This window comes from Symsagittifera roscoffensis, chromosome 3, assembly GCF_963678635.1.
Source record: "Symsagittifera roscoffensis chromosome 3, txSymRosc1.1, whole genome shotgun sequence".
NCBI lineage: Eukaryota > Metazoa > Xenacoelomorpha > Acoela > Convolutidae > Symsagittifera > Symsagittifera roscoffensis.
The window spans coordinates 76,268,862-76,274,941 of NC_087064.1; positions in this window are offsets into that span (position 1 = coordinate 76,268,862).

Consider the following 6,080-nt stretch of genomic DNA (forward strand, 5'->3'; position numbering starts at 1 on the left):
CCGCGTAGTACATCTATCTATCTATCTATCTATCTATCTATCTATCTATCTGTCTATACTTCTATACTGTATTTAAATGCGAGTAACAGCTATCTCCCATGTTTAAGCATAATAATTTTGCATGTTTGACGAAATTTTTTTTTCATGTTTAATCTATATCATATATTGCAATGCTTAAGAAAATTTTTCAATTAGTTTTTTGCAAGGTCATTATTTTTTCAGTATTTTTTCGAGGCCAAATTAAGTCTGTCTGTCTGTATACCTGCTTTTTTGAATAATTTGATAAGTCTGTCTACCCGTCCCCTAATTTTTAAACTTTCATCTATTATCAATCTATTATCTATTTTTAAATATTTAAAAGCGGGCTTCACTATCTTGCCATGCTTAAACTTTTTCAACCTATTTTTTTGCATTTTAACAAATGAAAGTTTTCACGTTTAAGCTATATCGTATATTGCAATGGTTAAGGTTTTTTTTTCATTTTCCAGTTTAAATTAAGTGTTTATTCCATCAAGTTTGAAAATAGCAACCCAGTAGTAGGATATTGTCAGAGTTTTCCCAAGTTTTGCGATTCTGGCCCCCATATATGAATAATCAAATTCTTTTAGCTAAACGAGATAGGCAATTTTCGAGGTTTTTCAAAAAGTTTCTAGAAAATTTAATTTTAAAAAATTTCTGAATTTTTGAAATTCTCACCCTGTAGATGGGTGCTGTAAGGGTACTCTCAGGGGTTGCGAATCTTGGCTCCAAATCTAACTTCTCAAATCCTTGTAGTTTTCGAAATATGACGTTTTTTTTATTATTTTTTCAAAAACTTAGATTTTGAAGAATTCCAAAACGTTGAAGATCTCAATCCTGTTGTTGGATATTGTGAGGGTACTCTCAGGGGTTGCGAATCTTACCTTTGATATGTATTCCAGATATGATGTTTTTTTTGTGATTTTTTTTTCAAAAAAATTTTCATGAAAATTAAATTAAAGTTTTTTTTTCAAAGTTTGAAATTCCCAACCCTGTAGTTGTGTACTTTCAAAAATTGCGCATGTTTTGCCATCAAAAAAGACTGCTCAGATATTGGTAGTTTTTGAAATCTGAATTTTTTATGGTTTCCAAAGAAAAATTTTTTTAAGAAAACTTAAGGTGAAGGTTCTCAAAGTTTGAATTTCCCAACGTTGTAGTTGGGTACTGTTAAAAATACTCTCAGGAGTTGCAAATCTTGCGTCCAAATGCGACTGCTGAATTGCGTTCAGTTTCCCAGATGTGACGTTTCTTAGTTCATTTTAAATTTTTCGAAGATTTTATATAAAAAGCATCACAAAATTTTATGGTTCTTCAAAATTTGTATAAAAAACTTGAATAAAAAACTTTGCAAAATTTTTAATTACGAACCCTGTAACTGTGTGCTTTCAGAGTACACTCAAAGAATAGTTTTTTGAGTTGTTAAAAATTCGAAGCGCCGGAGGTGCGGTACACGCTAGTATGGCATCAAACCAATCGAGGTCAAAATTAATCAAGGTTACAACTTGTTAGTCAAGCAGTTACATAATCTGCTCATCTAAAGTGAACCAATAGGTTTCAGCGTATAACAATGTTCCCAACTATAGTGCACTAATATCCATTTAGATATGATTGAGTTATTATTAACTTCTTCCCGTTTCAAGCTTTGAAACGCAGATCTTCAAACCGTTAGCAGTGTCAAAAAGTCTCTAAGGGCTTTAAATGTTCAAAATTAAGCAAAAACCTTTATCAAAACTCTTTTGAATAACCAACCAATGCCTAAAAACAGCTCGAACAGCTATTTTTTTCCTTCAGAAATCGGAGCAAAAAGCGCTCTAGTAAAGTGCTCGTATTGTATGTTAACCTATCCTTTTGATTGAATGTTTTTTTTTACCCTTGCGATAAGCAAGAGTTTTGCTATCGGGTACTTGTCTTTTTTTGCCGTAAACAACTTTGTTTTCGATTCAATTTAGAAGAGCGTTGTATAGTTTATGGGTTTTTGTTTTTATACACGCGAAATAATTTCTGTTTGAAAAAAAAAACAACAAAGTTTTATTAAAATTTTAATTAGAAAAAAGCATTAATTGTCAGTTGTTTTAGTGCTGGTTTTCTGATTTATTTTTTTTTCGCCCAAAGGTATGTGCAATTGCTTTTAAGCATCTTTGCGTCATAAGCAGGTTTAGGCTGTTTGATTTTGAATCCCTTCAAGGTGATGGCACAGCGTGTTATTTAAATAACCAAAAATATTTTAAAAAAAAAACATCCATTTCCGGAAAGTTTGTAGTTGCAATTTTGGCTTGATTTTTATGTCTGTGAAGATACTTTGCGAGTGATTCACAAGAGTTAGGGTTGTTGTAGTTTCTCTGAAAATTTTTCGTTGTTTTTTGTTTTTTCATTGTTGTTTTTTCCTTCGGGCACTTTTTTTGTTTATTTTTTGTTGCGATTCGGCTCTCTTACCGTTGCGTATTAACTTAGTTTTTGATAATATTGATGTAATTCAGTTCGTCAAAATGATTATATTAATTTCATTTCAGAGTTCGATAGTCTTTTGTCGCATTTTTTAAAAAAATTTTGTATTCAAGTATTTAAATTTGAAATTTTTGTCCGTGCTTTTTGGTAAAATTTTGTGATCTTGATGGTCATGCATTTTGTTTGGTTCCAAGGTTTTTAGCAAAGTTTCTCATGGTTTTTAAGTGTTTGTATCCCAATTTTTTCGCGACCAAAATTTCACTTTTTTCTCATTTTCATCTGTTAGTTATGAGGAAGAAATAAAAGTAGTTTGTGGAGCCTGAATCATTTTTATTTTTTAAGTAATTGCTTTTTTAAATTTTGCAAAAAGAAGTTTTCAGCTCACGATTCTTTCAACGGATATCAATTGATTATTTCACGTTCCGTATGAGATAGATTATTTGTGACTTTTTGCAAAAACTGCCCTATCAAATCTGAGATAAAGATTTCAATCGGAAGAAGTGGTTGCGCGAATTGTCCTGCAAAAGCGGTTTCTCCTTTGTAAAAGAAAGGTCATGTATTTCGGAAAATTTCAAAGTTTTCATTCTCGCATATTTTAGTGGGAAACAACTAAGGTTTTCGGCAAAGTCCAACTTTTGAAATTACGCATGTCCTGCATCAGTATAGCAAATTCAAAAAATGTCAAAGACGTACCTCCAGCTTTAGCTGTGCCCTTCAGGTGTCCTTCATCGAGACATATGAAAATTTTGGTTTCAAGTTTTTTTTGCACTCATGCTTTCATGATTGTGTTGTATCGCAAGTGGTGCGAAGCTCTGCTTCGCCTCGGTGTATCAACATGTTCCAGAGAAGTGTATCAATCAAATTGTCTATTATACTGGTTGGTTTTAAGAAAGTGTAGTTTTCATTCATGTGGATTAGTTATCCTTTAAAGATGTGGCCTGCATATTTTATGAGCTTAGTTCCTAGATCGCCTCTATGCTAATCAGGAGATTGAAATTGGTAGTTCTGTTTTGTTAAAACTATTTCACGCTGCTGAAAAGTTTTCATGCCTTTTCTAAACTCTTGAAGGTGTAATAATTTCTTTTCTTCATTAATATTCCGTGCGTCACTGTTCCTATAATTGATATTTCTCTTTTTTTTTCCTCATTCAGTCGCCACTGCATAATTCAAATTAATTCAAAAATGGAGAAAGAAAGCGAAATCTTATCGTTCAAAGTGAGAAACTGAGAAATGGATAAAGATTGGCTCACTTTTAATTCGGGGTAGTAGTAGCAAAGATTTTTCATGGTTGACTTCAAAAAATTGTTCTAAGCTTCATTTTAGCCCATCAAACTAGCGGTTATCAGTTGAAAAACCTAACCAGCTTAAGTGGATTTCAACTTAATAATTAGATAAACCGATGACTGAATTAGATTTGCCTTTACATCTATCAAAAACTCTAATGGTCCTTAAGTGGGTTTAGGAGATAAAATAAGTCTGGAAGGAGCTTTCAGTCTCTGGAGGTTAAGGGATACAAGGAAACAAAAGTAATTATAATCAGAATGAAGATCTGAATACGAATGCATTTAGCTGATAAAATTGGAGGTAAGCGCTGCTTCTACTCAAATGGTTAACAGCGACAAGAGACAATTATTAATTTTCAAGATGCATATTTAGTTCTAAACCCCAAATCTTTAGAAATGTGTAATCTCAAGTTATTACCTTTTTCTACGATAAACCTTGAAGTTAATTTTAAACAGCTTAATGAATATTTGAGAGTACCTGAATTTAGGATTGATACATCTTGTTAAAATCGGAAGCGTAGGTCGTAATTCGAGCATGGTACACTTACACATAAATAAATTGCAACGATTTGTTTTTGACTGTTGAGTTATAAGAATCCCGGGTTGAGGTTTTCGACTTATGTTTTGACCAAATCGACCAAAAATGGCTATGTTTCGACTAAAATTGCTGTTTCGACCGACTAGACTAAAATTGCTATGTTTCGGCCGACTCAACCGAAGTTGGCTATGTTTCGACCGACTCGACTGAAGGAAAGTGTGTTAGATGGAATTCAACTATGTTTCGACCGACTCGACCCAAGTTGGCTATGGTTCGACCGATTTGACCGAGGGAAAATGTGTCCGACTGTGTTTGACGCAAGCAAACTATGCTCGACCGAATCGACTCAAAGTGGCGCTGTTTTGACCGACTTGACGGAGCGAAAAGGTATTCGACAGTGTTCGATCTTTTCTTCACGTTTCTGCCGTTAACTCTGCTCTAGATACATGGTTGAAGTTTTGATATATGATTGATGAAAATTTTATGGGGATTTAATCGCATTGAATCGAAGTTTTTTTCAGGAAAACGTTTTAACCATTCAACCGAAGCTAGATTGTGCTGTGTTCTTGGCGCAAAAACACCCTCTTGAATAGCGCGAGAAGTGAATTTTCAAACTTGAAACTATTCTTTCTAACTTTTAACTGATATTCTTGACAAGAAATTAAAAAAATATTAATTGCTAATTACACGGCAATTGATTTTTTTTGCTTATTAATTTATAGATATAGGATTGTCAGTTTCTTTTTTTTGTCACTAAAGTCAATCGAGGGGTAACCTTGATCCTCCAATTTCATGAATTTTGTGAACAAGCTTCTTTAAAATGGAAAATGTATTTTTTTTCTATTGAACAACGTGTACATTTAGAGAAAATCTTTACTACGCTAGTGGCTAACAAGCGTTTCAAAATCGGGTTATAGATATTTTTCAGGATAAAAATTTGTTTAACAAAGTCAATAGAATCATATGATAGTATGATTTGAAAAAAATTCAATTTCCCTAACTTCTGCAGTTTTAGCCTAAAAGGAACGACCACATCCAAGACGTAGTCAAGAAAAGAACATTTTTTCGTTCAATGTGAAATATTCCAGTTCCGATAAAACTCTCGATCAATCATCTGTGTGTCCAGGTTTTTTGACGGCTTAGTTGTCAAATCATATGTTTTTTTTGTGCTGTAAACAATTTAATTTTGTAATCATTTCCTTTATTCGGGCTTTTTGATTCAGCTTTTATCATTTTTTAGCTTAGAGATCTATTTCTGCGTAATTTGAAAGGAAGACAAAGCACCCTACTTTGTTTTCGTGTTTCCGGAAAAGTTTTAGATTATCATAAATTTGAAATATCAGAACTTTGTGTTTCCGGAAAAGATTTTGAATATCAGAACTTTAAAACACAAAGTTTTTTGATATTTTTTGGCTAAACTGGCGTTTACCCGATTTGCAACTCGCTATATGTTTCTTAAGACTAAAATCTGTAGAATTGTGTTGCTGAACGTGTTTTTTCTTAAAATGAACATCTCTCGCGATAAACATTTGGTAATTCGTAGTTGTGGTTGTTTGACATTTTCAAATGCTAATTTGTGTAGTTTTAAGCGTGGCGCGAAAGTGCTCAGATTGTTGCCCAATCATATTAAATTCGAGTACTACAAGCTCAGCAAAAATACAAAGCCTCAGTTATTAAGAGATACATCTGATTTTTCACACGCTTATAAAATATCGAGGGCTCAATTTTGCGCCTCCTTCCGGGCTGAGGTGTTCGACTCATGATTCGATCAACACGGTCGAATGGAGTCCAATTTT